A 21,505-nucleotide genomic window follows, 5' to 3' on the forward strand; every position below is an offset into this window, starting at 1 on the left:
TCCATTCTATATGCTATGTATTAGTCCTTATTTGAGGACAGCTTTATAGGCACTAGGATTGCATTATATTTTCTTGTGCTGCTTTGATCCTGATGAGTGACGGTTCTTTTATGTTATACATGACAATACCTGCTTATTTTTGGCAACATAGTCCACCATGCCCTTATTATCTTTTGTAAATGACTAACTAGCACTGCTGCATGTTTTAATTTTGTTCTGTGCATTACCACACAATAAAGCATTTTTCACTATGACCTTTGGTTGCTTTTTGGGATTCGTCCCCCCTCTCTCACCTTTTAGAAATTGTCAAATATTCAATACCCATAAACATCTAGGTACAGATATCACTGTCACCTTTGTACCTTCTATAACCTCATCTGTATGCCTCGTCCATATTTATTATTACATTTGTGCCTTTCTTTTGTCTAGTTTTTGGTGTTTTTTGCCTCTTTTTGTTTTTTTTGCAAGCTAATTCTTATTTTTTTAAATTTATCTTTTTTTAAAGAGTATCAAATTTGTGACTGTGTGAGAGTTTGGAAATTTTACATGTTTTCAACTCATTAATCAATTTCAAAACAGTAGCAACACATTCTGCAAGTTGTAAAAAGTGTAAAGACAAAAAATGTGGGTTTGGTGATGTCACGTGTACAGTTTCTGATGAAAGGGTCAGGTGTACAATACCTGTGGATCCTGGTGGGCACCAGTAGGCATGAAATCACCTACCTTGCTCAACTCTCGATGCAAAATTAAACAAAGCTGGAATAACCCTTTAATTTTTACAGGCAGAATGTAGGGCACTGCCCCATCTGCTGTGCTCCATTTATCTGGTTTCCCCCATGTTTACTTGATAGTAGTCCCACAGCTCTTGAATTTATCACCACTGTATTTTCTGTGAGCATGGCCAGTCAATAGGGCTGGACCAATCATGTGCAGGGAATTCCACTCCTCAGCACTCTATCCTAAATATATCCTCTTGGATCCCGTAAGGTTTGCCCACAACCTCCACACTTAGATTAATTCTTATTATTTATGTGTTGTTTGTTGCAATTTACACTTTCAGAAGTCACAAAGGCAGGCAGTAGAGTTTATGTGGTGTCATGGCTATGGTGGGTAACTTTTCTGTTTGGAGTCCAGTAATCAGCATAGCACTTGATAACTTTTGGATTTGCACATGGTATAAAGAACCTTGATGGTTGCTGATATGTTAAAAAGCTAAAGGTTTTACTGATCTCCATCCATCAACAGAATTATGAGTTTCTACATTTTATTGCTCATTGCATGAGGAGCGAGCATGTGTGATGTAATGTATCAGTATGAGATGTGATTGAGAGAAAGGGAAAATACATCAAATGATGAATGGTCTCTTTGCCATATACAGAGTTTGTCATAAACGTAAGGTCACAGATTATAGTGTAAACATGGACTTTGTCTAAAGGACCTGTCACACTAAGCAATATCGCTAGCAATATCGCTATAACGTCACTGGTTTTTGTGATGTTATAGCGATACTGCTAGCGATATCGCTATGTCTGATACTTACCTCTGACCGCTCCCCCGCTGGTTATCGCTGATCGCGCGAGAACGTCCTGGACCATTTCTCGTCGTCAGCTTCCTGCTGGGTTTCCTGTGGCGCCGACGAGCGACGTGTGGACGCGGGTGGGAGGGCGTCAGGATCGCAGCGTCTGACAGGTAAGTAGCGACCCCCGACCCCTGCGATGTCGGTGGTGAGATCTGCCTGTGTGGCAGCTCACTAGAGATGCACCAGCGATCCTGACCGCGTCATATCACTGGTCGGGATCGCTGGTGCATCGCTAAGTGTGACAGTACCTTAACACCACATTGGATGGGGCTACTTTTGAACCCATCGTGGTTCCTTTTTTATGTAAAACTCATCATTAAAGAGAAAATAGTTCTCATTTAATGCGATTACAAAAAAGTTTAGGTAGATTTGCCATAATGGAGCTGGTAATCCTGTATAGAAGGTATTTGACAGCTGTTATGCCTTTCTCATAATTATTGAGTGAGTACCTGGATGAGACTATTGAAGTCAGAACTGTGCCTAATGAGTCTACATTGTTCAGAAAGTCTGAAGTGTTTAATTTAATAGAAATAAGTTGGTGGTCTTAGGGTACTGTCACACTTAGCGATGTACCAGCGATCCCGACCAGCGATATGACGCGGTCAGGATCGCTGGTACATCGCTAAGTGGTCGCTAGTGAGCTGCCACACAGGCAGATCTCACTAGTGACCTCGCTGGGGACGGGGGTCGCTACTTACCTGTCACACCAGGCGATCCTGCGTCCTCCCGGCCGGCTCCACGCGTCGCTCGTCCTCACAGCAGGAAGCGCCACAGGAAGCTGACGACGAGAAACAGTCCTGAACGCTCTCGCGCGATCAGCGATAACCAGCGGGGGAGCGGGTCGTAGGTAAGTATCAGACACAGAGATATCGCTAGCAATATCGCTATAACGTCACTAGTTATAGCGATATTGCTAGCGATATCTCTTAGTGTGACATGCCCTTTAATCATTGGGGTCAAAATTTTCTCTAGAAAAGTAGAAAAATGAAACTGTACAGAGTTGGTTGATTCTTATAAATTTTGGGTGACTGCATTTTGTTTGTGCATGTGGTCATCATTTTAATGTTAATTACCTTTAAAGAAGCAGTCAAGTACTTGAACCCTTTTTTCATAATAACATTGAGGGGGTCAAAATATACCTTTTGAAGATAGTTTTATGATCTAGGCACAGGTGGATAAATAACTGGAAGGACAGAGTTAAAGCAGGAAGGGAATAAAGATGAGTTAATCTCCTGAAGTTCAGTTGGAGCAAATTCGCTCACGTTCAAATTCCAGATTCTGATCTGCTGAACAAAAATCAATCTCAATAGAAACTGCCCCAAATGCCATGTGAAATGGGTTTAAAGAAAAAAAATTTAAAAAATCATTTTTTTGGTAATTGTTGCTATCATGATCTGCTTAAAATAGAAAGTAGAAATCTTGCAATTCTTACACCAGTTGCTCAGTCTTTTATATAATCTAACATTCTGTTGTTTCAGGAAATGCACACATAAATTAGCAGCAATACACTGACACTGACCCCATCTTTTTTATTAAAGCATCTAATGATCATGTGAAAAGTTCTTTGTGAAAGGAGAAGGAAGGCCATGACATAATTTACTGTCATTTTTAGATCCTTTGTTATCACCCACCATTAAAGTCCTGCCTGTGACAATAATGAGACTTCTGAAAACTCAAAAAAATACAGTTAACACCAAAATCGGGTAAAAACAATATGTAATTTTTTTTTATTATACATTCACTTTAACAGGAGATGGACACTTCACCTTTACCATTGGCTGAAGAGTGAAGACTAGAGTTGAGCGAAACGGGTCGAAAAATTTCAAAAGTCGCCGACTTTTGGCAAAGTCGGGTTTCATGAAACGAAACCCGACCCTAGGATGAGGTCGGCCACGAGGTCGGCGACTTACGCGCCAAAGTCGCGTTTCAAAAGTTTGTTTTGCGCTCTTTTTCAGCCAATCAGGATCCACGGACACTGTGGGCAACGTGATGACATAGGCAGGGGTCACCACCATCTTTCAGAAGGGCATGCAAGTGATTGGCTTGCTTTGGTGGGCGTCACAGGGGGTATAAAAGGGCGTGCACGCCGACCGCCATCTTACTTCTGCCGATCTCAGTATAGGGAGAGGTTGCTGCTGATTCTGTAGGGAGAGCGTTAGGCAGGGAAGAAGACAAAAAAACTGCTTCTGCTGCTAGCGATTTGGCCTGCACAACACACCAGTCACTGTGTGTGCAGTGCAAGGGGAGGCTATATAGTGGTGTATCAGTGGTGTTGGTTGTTGGGCTGCCTTCTAAGGCTTCCTGACATTCCTGCATTGCTGTTTACCCACTGCTCCGCAAACTGCTTTTTTAAAAGCAATCCCAATTTTTTTTTTTTTGTTCCGCTGAGAAGAAAAAAAAACTGCTTCTGCTGCTAGCAATTTGGCCTGCACAACACACCAGTCACTGTGTGTGCAGTGCAAGGGGAGGCTATATTGTGGTGTATCAGTGGTGTTGGTTGTTGGGCTGCCTTTTAAGGCTTCCTGACAGGCTGGCATTGCTGTTTACCCACTGCTCCGCAAACTGCTTTTTTAAAAGCAATCCAATCTCCCTTATCCTCTAGTCACTTTTGTCACAGCTGTGCCATCGAGCCTGTCACATAGCGCTCAGATATTCATTGGGCCTCACACAATCCAAAAGTGTCCAGTGTCCAAAAGTGTGTGCAGAGATTCAAAATCTCCCTTATCCTCTAGTCACTTTGGTCACAGCTGTGCCATCGAGCCTGTCACATAGCGCTCAGATATTCATTGGGCCTCACACAATCCAAAAGTGTCCAGTGTCCAAAAGTGTGTGCAGAGATTCAAAATCTCCCTTATCCTCTAGTCACTTTGGTCACAGCTGTGCCATCGAGCCTGTCACATAGCGCTCAGATATTCATTGGGCCTCACACAATCCAAAAGTGTCCAGTGTCCAAAAGTGTGTGCAGAGATTCAAAATCTCCCTTATCCTCTAGTCACTTTGGTCACAGCTGTGCCATCGAGCCTGTCACATAGCGCTCAGATATTCATTGGGCCTCACACAATCCAAAAGTGTCCAGTGTCCAAAAGTGTGTGCAGAGATTCAAAATCTCCCTTATCCTCTAGTCACTTTGGTCACAGCTGTGCCATCGAGCCTGTCACATAGCGCTCAGATATTCATTGGGCCTCACACAATCCAAAAGTGTCCAGTGTCCAAAAGTGTGTGCAGAGATTCAAAATCTCCCTTATCCTCTAGTCACTTTGGTCACAGCTGTGCCATCGAGCCTGTCACATAGCGCTCAGATATTCATTGGGCCTCACACAATCCAAAAGTGTCCAGTGTCCAAAAGTGTGTGCAGAGATTCAAAATCTCCCTTATCCTCTAGTCACTTTGGTCACAGCTGTTCCATCGAGCCTGTCACATAGCGCTCAGATATTCATTGGGCCTCACACAATCCAAGTGTCCAGTGTCCAAAAGTGTGTGCAGAGATTCAAAATCTCCCTTATCCTCTAGTCACTTTGGTCACAGCTGTGCCATTGAGCCTGTCACATAGTGCTCAGATATTCATTGGGCCTCACACAATCCAAAAGTGTCCAGTGTCCACAAGTGTCTGCAGAAATTCAAAATCTCCCCTGTCCTATAGACACCTTGAACCTTGTTTTACATTACTATATAGTTTGTTGGATTTTGTCTACATTTCTACCAAAAATGAGGAAGGCTGGTGGAAGAGGCCGTGGAATTGGGCGGGGGTTGGCAGCTGGTAATGATGGTGTTGGTGGTGGATCTGATGATAGTGGCAAGAGCAAAATAGGACCGAATGCAGGAGGTGTTGAGCATGAGTCATCGTCTGGCTACATAAGGCCTCGAACGCTTAGTTTTCTAGGAGTTGGCAAACCGCTTTTAAAGCCAGAGCATCAGGAAAAAGTTTTGTCTTACATTGCTGACTCAGCCTCCAGCTCTATCGCCTCCTCTTCTTCAGTTGTAAAAAGTAAAAGCACTGAGTCATCATTGGAGGCTCATGTTCATGAACCACACCTTTCCTTGTGTCCTTCACCCCAACCAAGATTGAAGGATGACGCAGGCCATACTACTGATTACTCCATGGAGCTGTTTTCACATACCATGCCTGGATTATCAAGTGAAATGGTGAATTACCCAGGCCAAGATGAATCTGACATGGAGTGCACTGATGCACAGCCGCTGATGGATGATTCTGCTGGTACATTCACTCAGAGCACTACATTGTCCGCACACTATACCACCATACACGGTGACACAGAGGAAGGTGCACATGACATAGAAGAGGAGGTGATGGATGACCCAGTTGTTGACCCAGATTGGCATCCATTGGGGGAAGAGGGTGCTGCTTCCAATAGCTCAGATGAGGAGCATCCACAGCAGACATCGACATCGCAACAGCTGTTATCTGGCAGGCCCGGAGCACTCCAAAGACAGGTTCCAAACATCAAAAGAGTTGCTGGACAGCTTGTCCAGAGGGTCAAAAGATCACAGCGTGCTAGGCCGCAAAATGTCTGCCAAAGTAGGAAGAGTGCAGTGTGGCACTTTTTTGAACAAAATCCTCATGATCAGGCCAAGGTTATCTGTAAGAAGTGCGCAAAGACCTTTAGCCGAGGGAAAAATCTGAAAAATTTGAATACCAGTTGCATGCTTAGACATTTAACCAGCATGCACTTGCAAGCGTGGACACAACACCAAACCTCAAGTGCCACATGTGCAACTGATCACAACGAAGGTAGTCAGCAATGCTACATTGTTTCCCCCACTGTAAGCCCACCGGTTAGCACAGCAGCAAATGTTGAGGTGTCGTTGCAAGGCCACAGAAGTCAGGGAATCCCACTGTTATATCAACGAAAGACTGATTCTAGGCCATCAGAAAGAACACCAACTCCATCACCATCATCAACCCTCTCTCAGTCCGCCCTGTCCACCGCTACTTCCACCATATGCAGCTCTCAAGTCCAGCTCACCCTCCCAGACACTATGAGTAGGTCAAGAAAGTACTCAGTCTCTCATCCGCGTACACTGGGTTTGAACGCCCACATTGCCAAACTAATCTCGTTTGAGATGATGCCCTTTCGGTTGGTGGAAAGCACAGCTTTCCGCGAACTCATGGCCTATGCAGTACCACGCTATGACCTACCCAGTCACCACTTCTTCTCTCGCAAAGCCATCCCAGCCCTCCACCATCATGTGAAAGACCGCATTGTCCATGCACTCAAGCAGTCAGTGAGCGGAAAGGTGCACCTCACAACTGATGCATGGTCCAGTCGGCATGGCCAGGGCCGTTACGTGTCCATCACTGCGCACTGGGTTAATGTGGTGGATGTAGGGTCCACAGGGGACAGCGGTGGTGGGACAGTGCTGCCTAGCCCACGGTATAGGAAACAGTTGGCTGTAGGCGTTCGACCCTCATCCTCCTCCTCCAGAAGCGAAAGCTCGTCCACAGAGCGCAGTCGTACGAGCACTCCATCTGCAGCTGCCACTGTTGCACACGATGTGTCCCCCTATCGAGCAGCTAGTGGAAAGTGTCAGCAGGCTGTGTTGCAGATGATGTGTTTGGGCAACAGACACACCGCCGAGGTGCTGGCCGAGTACTTGAAGCGACAAACTGAGTCATGACTGGGCAGTGAACATCTTGAGGCAGGCAAGGTAGTTAGTGATAACGGCCGTAATTTTGTGGCAGCCATAGCCCTTTCAAAACTCAGCCACATACCTTGCTTGGCTCACACCTTGAACCTGGTGGTGCAGTGCTTCCTCAAAAATTATCCGGAGTTAACAGCCCTGCTCCAGAAGGTGCGAAGACTGTGCGCGCACATCCGCCGGTCGCCTGTACACTCCGTTCGTATGCAGAAGCTGCAGCGATTGCTCCACCTTCCCAACCACCGCCTCATTATCGACATTGCAACAAGGTGGAACTCCACCCTGCACATGGTGGAACGGCTGTGCGAGCAGAGGCAGGCCATAATGCATTTGTGGGAGGATACACGGCCAGGCACTTTGAGAGCAGACATGGAGTTGACAGGTGTGCAGTGGTCGAAGCTGAAAGACCTCTGTAAAGTCCTTCAGTGTTTTGAGGAATGCACACGGCTGGTAAGCGCAGACGACGCCATCCTAAGCATGAGCATCCCACTTATGCGTCTGCTCATGCAAACTTTGACGCACCTTAAGGAGCAGGCGTCTGCAGCCAATGTTGATGAGGAGGAAGAGGAGGAGGGAATCCTTGATGACATTCAGCCATTGTCTGCTCAGGGACCTCTCCTGGACAAGGTGGAGGAAGAAGAGAAGGAGGAGGATGATGATGGGGATGATTACTTAGGGGAGGAGGATGCATCTCGTGGGGCAAGTGAAAATGTTGGCGTGGCAATGTCTGGTACAGGGTTTGTGCGTGACTGGAGGGATGTGGATTTGCCAGAAAGTGCTCCTCCACCCAGCACTCGCAGTGCATCATTGACACCGGGAACATTGGCCCACATGTCAGATTATGCCTTGCAGATCCTAAAAAGGGACCCCCGCATTGCCAAAATGATGAACGATGACGACTACTGGTTGGCCAGCATCCTGGATCCATGCTATAAAGGCAAATTACAAAACATCATGCCACAGGAGAACCTTGACCTAATATTGGCTAATAAACAAGCAACTCTGGTAAATCGGTTGCTTGAGGCATTACCAGCACACAGCAGCGGTGATGGTTCTCACACGAGCCGTACGGGCCGGGGGCAGCTTGGCAGAGGTGTTCGTGGTGCACACAGCAGAAGTGGCGTTGGAGACAGGGGTTTCATGACAATGTTGTGGACTGATTTTTCAAATACCGCTCACACAACTGGTAATACTGCATCGATGGAAAGTGACAGGAGACAGCAGTTGTCAACTATGGTTACAAACTACTTTTCCTCCCATATCGATGTTCTCCCACACAGGTCATTCCCCTTTGACTATTGGGCCGCTAAACTGGACACCTGGCCTGAATTGGCCCAATATGCCTTACAGGAGCTCGCTTGCCCAGCTGCAAGTGTGCTATCGGAAAGAGTCTTCAGTGCAGCTGGATCAATCCTGACAGAAAAAAGGACCCGTCTGTCAACCCAAAATGTGGATGATCTAACCTTCATTAAAATGAACCATGCATGGGTTTCCAAGGATTTTGTCCCACCTTCCCCTGATGACACATAGGGTGACAGAAAAATGGCTTGCTTTGGTCCACCTCTTCCTGGGACTTCACCTATTTCGCCTTTTGCATCAGCTGAATGTCCAACATCAACATATGCCACTTTCTAAAACTCCCTAACTGTGCTGCCTCCCCCCCATGGCCGGGGTCACCACCTAGCGCACGACACCGTGCGAGTGCCGTTGCCCTGGACAGGTGGGTAGGCCGACTCTTGGGCGCGGGCACTGGCACAGGGTCCCTCATAGTGCAATCAAGTGTCTCTGATGGTGGTGGTGCACACCCGCCGTCAGACACACCGCTGTACTATGAGGGGCCCAGTGCCAGTACCGACGCCCACGAGTGGGCCCCCCTTGCTTGGGCAGGGCCCCAGCATTTGCAATCTTTACCTCTCCCTGCTCCTCCGCTGTGTAATCTGGGCCGTCAAATCCATACTGGGCCTAACACCGTCTAAGCCTGCCTCCTGATGTATAGACATATTTTTTGAATGTGTACGCTATCCATACATGTTATCTGGGGATACGGTACCCTTTCTAACCTTTGTGCAATCACGTGCAATCCATACTGGGCCTAACACCGTCTGAGCCTGCCTCCTGAGACATATATTTTGAATGTGTACGCTATCCATACATGTTATCTGGGGATACGGTACCCTTTCTAACCTTTGTGCAATCACGTGCAATCCATACTGGGCCTAACACCGTCTGAGCCTGCCTCCTGAGACATATATTTTGAATGTGTACGCTATCCATACATGTTATCCGGGGATACGGTACCCTTTCTAACCTTTGTGCAATCACGTGCAATCCATACTGGGCCTAACACCGTCTGAGCCTGCCTCCTGAGACATATATTTTGAATGTGTACGCTATCCATACATGTTATCTGGGGATACGGTACCCTTTCTAACCTTTGTGCAATCACGTGCAATCCATACTGGGCCTAACACCGTCTGAGCCTGCCTCCTGAGACATATATTTTGAATGTGTACGCTATCCATACATGTTATACGGGGATACGGTACCCTTTCTAACCTTTGTGCAATCACGTGCAATCCATACTGGGCCTAACACCGTCTGAGCCTGCCTCCTGAGACATATATTTTGAATGTGTACGCTATCCATACATGTTATCCGGGGAAACGGTACCCTTTCTAACCTTTGTGCAATCACGTGCAATCCATACTGGGCCTAACACCGTCTGAGCCTGCCTCCTGATGTATAGACATATATTTTGAATGTGTACGCTATCCATACATGTTATCCGGGGATACGGTACCCTTTCTAACCTTTGTTCAATCACGTGCAATCCATACTGGGCCTAACACCATCTGAGCCTGCCTCCTGAGACATATATTTTGAATGTGTACGCTATCCATACATGTTATCCGGGGATACGGTACCCTTTCTCACCTTTGTGCAATCATGTGTAATCCATACTGGGCGTGAGAATGGCTGGCGAGCTGTTAAGCAAGCTACAGCACCTGTGGTTTGTACACGTAAGTTTTTCATTTTTTCAGGAATGACGGTTAGGCCTAATTCCGGAACTGCGGTTGACCTGCACTTACTGGGAAATCATTGTTCGCGGGTAATAATTGTAATCAGTGATCCCCATCACTAACGTTGTTCAGCGGGTTATCTGCACCTGTAAGCGACAAACGCTGGCCTTTTCAGTGTAGCGCACATGCAGCCACGGACATGTAAGGGCATGACACACCAGTTATTGGCCAATCTCATGTGCCAGAGCCTCACGTGTCCCTCTAGTAAGCCGGACTCGGACCGCGGGGCATGACGGAGTCTCGTTCGTTAACGGAATTAAGCTTGCAATGTGTGCATCTGTTCTGTAGCTGGCATGGTTGAGGTTTCCCAGGTGGAGTCGAATTTAACCGTAGGCTCCACTCCTGGTGGTGCCCTTCTGGACATTCCTTTAAGGTTCAGCTTTGCAACCATACTGCCCACGTAAAACAAACACTTTGCCTTCATGAACGCTGTTTGGAGGGTCATGACTTCTGGGAATAACGCCGCCCAATCAGTTAACCTGCTAGAGAGATCCTTCGTTGCTCCCAAGCATGACATCACACTCCCTAGGAAGAAGGTAATGCCACTGTGGCGACCGTACTCCTGGGGGCGACACAAGTGCACTGATGCCCAGCCACTGTTCGATGAATCTGCTGGTACATTGACCCAGACCACTACATTCCCCTCGCACGCTACCCGGCCTGAATCTGACCCTGATGAAACTCAGGTTACCCTTCCCATATACAGTTCCATCTTACACGGTGACAAAGAGGAAGCTGCAGATGAAAGTGCAGGTTCGGCCCACCCGCCATCAGACACACCACCGTACTATCAGGGGCCCTGTGCCAGTGCCGTCGCCAACGAGTGGGCCCCCCTGCTTGCCCAGGATCACAGCACTTGCAAAGTTGAAATACTGTGCAGTGAGATGGAAGATGGGGACGACGAGGAGTCTAGACTAGTACAGGGATTCCCTAGCGAGGAGACTTATTTGATTGTTTTCAATGTTGGGACAGCAATTTTTGGGGAGCACTAAACTCTGGAGAATGATAGATGGGGCCTACCATACACTGGAACATTCCAAAGGTGGACATCAGACACTGGAGCAGCATTTACAGGGCCCATTATACACTAGAGCATTAGAAATGGGGCCCATTATGTTTGGAGCATTATTTGGGCCCATAAGACAGTGGAGCTTCATCCATGGGGACCAACATATACTGTAGCATTATGTGGAGCTCATCATATACTGTTTCAAACATTATATGGGACCAATGATTCTGTATGGAGAAATAGATGGGCCTCGTCATGAGATGTAAAAAGTGAGGTATTTTTCATTGTACTATACCGCTATTTCTCTGCCGTATCGGAGCATGATGAGTTGTGGTATGTATTAAAGGGGCGCTCTTTCGCCCAGGGCACATGAAAACCTGCAGCCAGCCCTCCCCCCCACAACTTTAGCCAAATAACCCCCATTTTTCAGTGCGTAACTTGTATTATGAAGTTAATTAAGGTTGACAAGCTTAAGTAAGAAGAATTGATGCTTTTGGCATTCAAATGGGCACTGTAGGTGTGTTTCCTGTCCTCCTCTCACTGCCGACTTTTATTCCCCATTGACTTACATTGGGTTTCGTGACGACCCCGACTTTTCCCTATAATCGGACGATCTTGCTCGACCCGACTTTTGGAAAAGTCGGGTTTCACGAAACGAAACGCGACCCTAAAAAAACAAAAGTCGCTCAACTCTAGTGAAGACTATACAAGTTATGCTAAATCCTTGCACCAAAAGTGATCATATATCCATTAACCCAGCAAGTATCTAGAGTTCATTTTCATGGCTTCACCTGTGATTTTACATAATCTATAATAATAAATGCCCTACGCAGCTTCCGGTTGTAACAACTTCCGTCCAGTTGTAACCGGTGACGTCACCGCACACCTCTTTCCATGTTAACCCTCAACACACCACTCCTCCTCAACACACACACTCCTCTCACCTTTCACCATCTCCACTCACGTCCACTCACTCTTTCACTCCACATACGACCCCTTCTCTCACTCCGTCTCTCATACTCACGCCGTCATCGCCGCTGATCCACGATCCCCGACATCTTCTTCCGCCGGCGCCATCCTGGATCCAGACGTCCTCCACGCCGGCGACATGTTCTTGCGGCGACGCCATTTTGGATCGGCGAAATCCCACGATACTCAAGATGGCGTCGCCGCAAGAACATGTCGCTGGCGTGGACGACGTCGGGATCCAAAATGGCGTCGGTGAAAACTCGCGAGATTTCGCCTACGCCATTTTGGATCCCGACGTCGTCCACGCCGGCGACATGTTCTTCCGGCGACGCCATCTTGAGTATCGCGGGATTTCACGATACTCAAGATGGCGTCGCCACAAGAACATGTCGCCGGCGTGGACAACGTCTGGATCCAGGATGGTGCCGGCGGAAGAAGATGTCGGGGATCGTGGAGCAGCGGCGATGACGGTGTGAGTATGAGAGACGAAGTGAGAGAAGGGGTCGTATGTGGAGTGAAAGAGTGAGTGGACGTGAGTGGAGATGGTGAAAGGTGAGAGGAGTGTGTGTGTTGAGGGTTAACATGGCAAGAGGTGTGATGCTATCGCATCCTCCCGATGCGATAGCATCGGGCCATAATCTAGTGTTATTATAAGACATTATTAATTCTTACTTATATTCCTTAACAAGAACTAATAAATATCCCTTAAATGATCTATAGGTACCCCAAGATCTTGACACTATTGCATATATTGTAAATGCACTAAATTAAAGAGAGAATTTCCACTCATTCTATACACATAAGGATGTTTTGAGCGATGGCCCTGTTTATGCAGAATCAGTTGATTTGAAAGTTATAAGTCTGCAGATTCTTCAGTGAGTTTGTAGCCAGGAGGCCGTCAGTCATCATTGTCCTTCTGCGAATGTTCACAAATCAAGGGCAATATCTGGTAGCTCTCTATACGGAGAATGCAAAACTTACATCTCCAGTGAAAATCACTGATGACCAAAAATTTAAAGTTACAGTAGACTTAAATGAAATGATAAAATACTTTTGTGCATAAACTTGCCCATCAAGTTTGCTGTTCTGAAGATTCTTAAAACAGCTATGGTTAATTTCCTCTCAATCTTCTCACAAATAAATGAGGGCAGGACTTCTGCTATAGAGCTCTTCCCTTTCGACAAAGACACTTAAACACAGCTCCTCCTTCATGACTCTTTTAAAAATTCCAAGCGCTAAAATCTACTAAACGTCATTACCACTGGCCTGATGCATCCACTTCTACGTTTGTTCACTCTTTTTCTGCTTCTGTCAATGGGCTGCCATACATCTTAATGGAGAATGCCACTGGGCAACAGTGCAGCAGTGTTAATAGTTATTCTTGGACTAGTGGTACCGTACAGAGAGGGAACTCAAGGGCTTTCCCAACTGTGTTGATCTCTTCCTTGAGACCTAGGTGGAGCTCAAATCATTTTATCCTCTGATTATCCACCAGTAATTGCCAGTTATAAACTCAGATTAACCAGGTTTCTTGTTATCTACAACCTCTACTTCTTCTTTGTTGACTCTTGTCCTTTGACCTCAGCTTGAATCTTGACTACTTTTTTGCCTGACTTATACAGTTCCTTTTCTGATCTTCCCAATCACCCTCTTCCAGGATATTTCCCCGACCATTGTCCTGTTCTTGGAAGCCCACTTAAGCCATTGTGACAAGGACCTATGATAGTATACTATTTTATATTTTATAATCATTGTTTGAGCCCCTTACTGATAAAGTCCCTATTTTATTGCGGCAAATCTACAGCATTAGTTAAATATTCTTCCTAGTGCAATCCAAAACCAATTGTCAATTTTGCCCAGATGATGTGTGTACCATAGTGTAAGGAGTAGTGTTGAGCATTCCGATACTTAGTTCCGATACTTTTTTCATATCGAATACTGGAATCGGAAGTTCCCATAATGCTAGGAGCCCGCTCGATTTGATTCAGCCAATGGGGATCCTCAGAAGTGTGGGCATATCCTGTTAGGCATGTAGGCATGTTAACTACTGGCATGGCTGTGATTGGCTGCTGAAATGATGTCATGATGCACTATAAAAAGCGCTGCAGCCGCCTTTTCTGGTCACTCTGCCGTGAATTCAGTTAGGGACAGGCTGCTGTTGAAGACTGTGAGGGACAGTTAGAAATAGCGATTCCACAAAACATATAGTGCTTAACCCAGGCTACATAAACCACCACTGTAGCTTGCTTTTCCCTAGCAGCGCTGTTTTCACAGCTGTCTGCAAGGGCTGTGTGAGTGCAGACCCACGCTGTGTAGTGTGTCCTGCAGGCACGTTTGCTTGTAGGCCGGCCAGCGTGTGTCTCTGCCTCATACACATTTTTCTTTTATTGCTGCTTTTTTTTTCTCCTGTATAGTGTGCTTCCATACGTATCCATATACGTTGGTTGCAAACACTAAAGGAGTGGACAGCGGAGCCTTTCAGCAGCCTTTCAGTGCTATAGCCCATTTCTCTGCACTGTTTTTGGCTGTCTGATAGGTCTCTCTGTGTGTGAGTGCAGCTCACGTTGCAGTGTGTTCTACAGCCACCGCTAGCTGTAGTCCGCTCAGCGTGCGTCACTGCCTCATACATAGTCCTTTTTTTGCAGCTAATTTAGCCAGATTTTTGCTCCTATATTAGTGTGCTTCCAACCGCATCCATTGTCATTGGTTGGTTGCAAACACTATATAGGATTAGATAGAGGAGCCTTTTTGCTGGCTTGTGCCCTTCAGGGCCAGCCAGGCTAGTATCACCCTATTTTTTGGAGCCTCATCAATTGCATTGTAGGTTAGCTTCCTGCATTGTAATCGCTCCAAAAAGTTTGTGATACTATAGCTTTTAAACTTTGGTCACATCCTTTCCTTTCCCCCCACCCAAAAAAAAGGAAATAAAGTTCACCAAACACTCCACTTTACAGTTGTCTAGGCCACATTAGATCATATTAAAGTGTAGTACACACACTCTTAGCCAAATTAGTGTTTCTTATACTGGTTAGCAGGTGTTCAGGAATAAGAACACTAAGCCACCCCTTTTTTTCTTTTCTGCCTATCTTTATCAGTCTACCAAGATGAAGAAGGCAGGGAGTAAGGCACGTGGTCGTGGCCGTGGAGTTTCAGCAGGGAGAGGACGGGGGGATTCAGCAGGGAGAGGACGTGGGGATTCGGTATCTGCTGCGGCCACCAGTGACCCGGCATCCCCCACTTTTACCAGGCAACAGTCCTTCATGCGCAGCTTTGTAGGACCTCGCCGTACCCCACTGCTGCGTGACGAACAAATTGAAGCCGATGTCGGATGGATGGCAGCTAACGCATCCACTTCAATGACTTCCGCATCCTCCCAAGGCCAGAGCACTGAAGAGCAACCATCTGTCTCTTCACCACCTGCCAAATTGCCCAGGCAGTCTGAGAGCCCTGGACAGGAGCCATCTCAATCTTTACTTCTGTTCTCAGAATCTGTTGGCTTGGAAAGAGGTGGCCAGCCAAGCAGCATTCTAGAGCATGAAGAAGAGGGAGTATGCAGTGATGCGCAACTGCTTTGTCCCTCTGAATCTGAAGAGGCGGGTGGGCCAGTGCCTATGGTCAGCACACCTCAGTATGCATCAGATGATGATGAGACTCAGTTGCCAATTTCTGGTGAGTACGGTGCTGGCGAGACGACCCAGGACCAGCCGGTGCTTGAAGAGGGGAGTGGAGATGATGAGGTCCTTGACCCATCATGGCGTCAGCCACAGGAAGGTGGTGGGAGCAGCTCTGAGGAAGAGATTCCCCAAACGGCCAAAAGAGGAGGGAGAGGGCGGGAGCAGACTTGGTTGCCTGTAGCCTCCACTTTGGCACCCATGAGGAGCAATCCTCTTCCAAAACACAAAACGGGCGCTCCCAGGACTTGCAGTGCGTGGTCTTTTTTTGACACAGTTGCAGATGACATTTGCTTTGTCAAATGCAAGCTGTGTCATTAGAAAGTGAAACGAGGGAAAAATGTGACCAACCTCAATACCACAAATATGTGGAAACGTGCGTACCAAGCACGAGGTGGAGTTACACAGACACACTGAAGATGTAGGCCAACCTTCAGCAGCACCTACCACCTCTTCAGCTCGTGTTGGGGCCTCTTCCTCCAGCTCACACACAGCTGGTTCGGCTTCCTCACTGGAACGCCATGGAAGAACCACTGCCACTGTTGTCCAGAGACCCAGTGAAATTCCACCCACTGAACCACGTTCGCAGTCATCAGCACACTCCCAGGCCACTCACCAGCAATCGGTAGCACAGGCATGGGAGAAAAAGCGGCCATACTTGGCAAACCATCCCCGAGCACTGGCTCTGAATGCCGGCATTGCCAAACTACTGGCCCTTGAGATGCTGTCATTCAGGCTGGTGGAGACTGACACCTTCCGGAACTTTATGTCATTGGCAGTTCCACAATACAATGTGCCCAGCCGCTTTTATTTCAACAGGCAAGCTGTCCCTGCCCTGCAAAAGCATGTGGAGGGAAAAATTAAAAATGCGCTACTAAATGCCGTCAGTAGCAAGGTCCACCTGACCACCGATGCGTGGACCAGTAGCCATGGACAGGGACGATACCTTTCCCTCACTGCCCATTGGGTCAATGTTGTGGAGCCGGGTACAGATCTGGAGAGTGGCTCTGTACGTATTCTGCCAACTCCAAGGATTGCAGGAATGCAGTCTGTACATATTGAGTCCTCCTCCTACTCTAGTTCCTCGGAATCAGCACTGCGTGAGCCTGTTAGGCCAGATATGAGCACAGGTGTGGCCAACCATCAATAGGCCGTCCTTAAATTAATTTCTTTGGGGAATCGGAGCCACACAGCACAGGAGCTCTGGAATGCCATCAAGCAGGAGAGCGATGTGTGGTTTGTGCCAGCGAATCTCCAGCCAGGTTTGGTAGTGAGTGACAATGGCCGAAATCTAGTGGCAGCTCTGGGCCTAGGCAACCTCACTCACATACCATGTCTGGCACACGTGCTCAATTTGGTCGTGCAGAGCTTTCTGAGGGACTATCCGGATCTTGATGCACTGCTGCACAAGGTTCGCCTAGAGTGTGCTCACTTGCGGCGTTCCAGCATGGCAAGATCGCGCATTGCATCTCTGCAACGCCGATTCCGCCTGCCAGAACATCGCATCATATGTGACCTCCCCACCAGGTGGAATTCAACGTTACATATGTTGGAGCGGTTGTGTGAGCAGCAGGCAGCAGTAATGGAGTACCAGCTGCATCAGGCGCAAACAAGTCGCACTGTGCGCCGGACACACTTCACCACCACTGAGTGGGCCACTATGAGGGACATCTGCCAAGTTTTGCGTGCCTTCGATGACTCCACGCAGATGGCCAGTGCAGATGATGCACTAATCAGCATGACTGTCCCCCTCATCTGTCTGCTTCAAAAAACCTTACAAGCACTAAGTGAGGAGGTTTTTGAAGAGGTCGAGGATGAGCAGTCAGAAATGCCATCTGCTTCTGGCAAGTCTGCGCAACGTGCTTCCACACAAAGGCCCAGGCAGGGGACACTTAGTGAGGAGGATGACGAGGAGTCAATGGAGGAGGAGGAACACATCTCTCCAGAGGAGGGAGGTACACAAGGCTCTAGTAGTCAGTGTGTACAGCGAGGGTGGGGTGATGCTGAGCAGGCAGATATGCTGCCTCAAGCTGGGGACAGCGTTTCCGGTCCAGTTGGCAGTCTGCAGCACATGGTTGATTTCATGCTGCAGTGCTTGTTAAATGACCGCCGCATCGCCAATATTCTCCACACGGCTGATTATTGGGTGTACACCCTCCTAGATCCTCGCTACCGGGACAACTTACAAAGCCTCATACCACAGTTGAACCGGGAGCGAAAAATGCGGGAGTACCAAGAAACACTTGTGCAGGCCATCATGTTCTCCATTCCCCCCACAAGTGTTGCTGGTAGTGCTTTTCAAAGCAGCCATGTGGGTAGAGGCAGTGGAGGAAGCTCTGCACAAAGAGTTAGCAGAGGCAGTGCCGCAGGACAAGGCAAGGCCAGTATGGCCCAAATGTGGAAAAGTTTTGTGGGACCGCCACAAACGGCTACACCATCACAGACGGCTCCAGTCAGCAGGAGGCAACGTTTCCGTCAGATGGTGACAGACTACTTGTCGTGCCCTGTTAGTGTTCTCCCAGACGGCTCTTCCCCGTTCAAGTATTGGGTCTCTAAGCTGGATACATGGCCAGAGCTTAGCCAGTATGCATTGGAGGTGCTGGCTTGCCCTGCTGCCAGTGTATTATCGGAACGTGTCTTTAGTGCTGCAGGTGGTGTGGTAACAGACCGTCGCACGCGACTATCCGCCGATAATGTTGACCGGCTTACTTTTGTGAAAATGAACAAGGCCTGGATCTCACCTGAATTTGCCAGTCCTCTTCCAGAATAAATAATTGGCTGGCAACAGGATCCAGGTCTCCTGTTGTGTTCATGTTTCTATGACCTGACATTTATTTCCTGGGCTACAGCAACGCCCGTTGTTGCTCAGAAGTGCTGTCCGCACAGACAAAACACTCGCTCATGTGTAAGTGGGGTTCGGTAACGTCAGCTGATCCCCTGCTGTGTGTACGGCAAACTCTCCTGCTGCCTACAACTTCTGACTACCTCTGATTTAATATGTTCTCTGATTTGCCCTCTGTCTCCACTCTGTTTTGAGTATTTCCTCCGGCCTACAACACCGCCTGTTTCTGCTCTCAAGTGCCGTCTGCACAATCCACACTTGTTCCTGTGGTACCTGGGTCCTGTAACATCTGCTCATCTCCAGAGTTGAGCACGGCAATGTCTCCTGCTTTGTCTACATTCCCACTACTTGTAGTGGAAATGTGGACAGAGCAGGAGACATTGCCTGACTCACCTCTAGGGAGAAGCTGCTGTTACAGAACCCCAGTAACACAGGAACAAGTGTGGGTTGTGCAGACGGCATTTCAAAGCAGCAACTGGCATGGTTGGAAGCCAGAGGAAATACTCGAAACAGAGTGAAGACAGAGGCCTAACTGGAGTACGTTGACAGTTAGTAGTAGTCTAGAAACAATCGCAAACTGCCACCAAGTAGGCCTCGGCCTACTACCTGATTTTCCCTGGGCTCCGACACCGCCAGTTGGTGCTCAGAAATGCTGTCCGCACAGACAAAACACTCGCTCATGTGTAAGTGGGGTTCGGTAACGTCAGCTGATCCCCTGCTGTGTGTATGGCAAAGTGTCCTGCTCCCTCCACAGTCAAACAACCTCAGATTTACACCAGGCTCCAAGTAGGCCTTGGCCTACTACCTCATTTTCCCTGGGCTCCAACAACGCCAGTTGGTGCTCGGAAGTGCTGTCCACACAGAAAAACACACTCGTTCATGTGAAAGTGGGGTTCGGTAACGTCAGCTGATCCCCTGCTGTGTGGCGGGCAAACTGCTGCTGCCTCCAAATTTTAGCTACTTCAGATTTAAACATTCTCTGATTTGGCCTCTGTCTCCACTCTGTCTCTAGTATTTCCCCTGACCTCCAACACCGCCAGTTCCTGCTCACAGTTGCCGTCCACGCATTCCACACGTGTTCCTGTGTTACTGGGGTTCTGTTACGTCAGCAGATCCCCCAATGTGTGTCCGCCACTGTCTCCTGCGCTGTCCACCTTCCCACTGCAAGCGGTGGGAATGTGGACAGAGCAGGAGACAGTGGCAGACACACATCAGGGGATCTGCTGACATTACAGAATCCCAGTAACACAGGAACACGTGTGGATTGGGCAGACGGCTACTGTACGCATAAACTGGCGGTGTTGGTAGTCACGTGAAATCCTGGAAACAGAGTGGAGACAGATGTCTAATTGGAGCACGTTGACAGCCTGTTGTAGCCTACAAACAATCTAAAACTGCCACCAAGTAGGCCTCGGCCTGCACCCTGGTTCTCCCTGGGCTCCAACAACGCTAGTTGGTGCTGGGAAGTGCTGTCCACACAGAAAAACACACTTGTTCATGTGAAAGTGGGGGTCAGTAATGTCAGCTGATCCCCTGCTGTGTGGAGGGCAAACTGCTGCTGCCTCCAAATTCAAACAACGTCTTATCTTAAACTGCCTCCAAGTAGGCCTCAGCCTACAAAATGACTATCCCTGGGCTCCAACATCGTCAGTTGTTGCTCGGAAGTGCCGTCCACACAGAAAAACACACTCGTTCATGTGAAAGTGGGGTTCGGTAACGTCGGCTGATCCCCTGCTGTGTGGAGGGCAAAGTGTCCTGCTCCCTCCAAAGTCAAAATACCTCAGCTTTACACCTGGCTCCTAGTAGGCCTCGGCCTGCACCATGATTGTCCCTGGGCTCCAACACCGCCAGTTGGTGCTCGGAAGTGCTGTCCACACAGAAAAACACACTCGTTCATGTGAAAGTGGGGTTCAGTAACGTCAGCTGATCCCCTGCTGTGTGGAGGGCAAACTGCTGCTGCCTCCAAATTGTAACTACTTCAGATTTAAACATTCTCTGATTTGGCCTCTGTCTCCACTCTGTCTCTAGTATTTCCCCTGACCTCCAACACCGCCAGTTCCTGCTCACAGTTGCCGTCCACGCATTCCACACTTGTTCCTGTGTTCCTGGTGTTCTGTAACGTGAGCTGATCCCCCAATGTGTGTCCGGCACTGTCTCCTGCGCTGTCCACCTTCCCACTGCAAGTGGTGGGAATGTGGACAGAGCAGGAGACATTAGCAGACAAACATCAGGGGATCTGCTGACATTACAGAACACCAGTAACACAGGAACACGTGTGGATTGGGCAGACGGCTACTGTACACATAAACTGGCGGTGTTGGTAGTCACGTGAAATCCTGGAAACAGAGTGGAGACAGATGCCTAATTGGAGCACGTTGACAGTCTGTTGTAGCCTACAAACAATCTAAAACTGCCACCAAGTAGGCCTCGGCCTGCACCCTGGTTCTCCCTGGGCTCCAACAACGCTAGTTGGTGCTCAGAAGTGCTGTCCACACAGAAAAACACACTCGTTCACGTGAAAGTGGGGGTCAGTAACGTCAGCTGATCCCCTGCTGTGTGGAGGGCAAAGTGTCCTGCTCCCTCCAAAGTCAAAATACCTCAGCTTTACACCTGGCTCCTAGTAGGCCTCGGCCTGCACCATGATTGTCCCTGGGTTCCAACAACGCTAGTTGGTGCTCGGAAGTGCTGTCCACACAG

This window comes from Dendrobates tinctorius, unplaced genomic scaffold (genome assembly GCF_039654945.1).
Source record: "Dendrobates tinctorius isolate UK_male_01 unplaced genomic scaffold, ASM3965494v1 ptg000028l, whole genome shotgun sequence".
Taxonomy (NCBI): domain Eukaryota; kingdom Metazoa; phylum Chordata; class Amphibia; order Anura; family Dendrobatidae; genus Dendrobates; species Dendrobates tinctorius.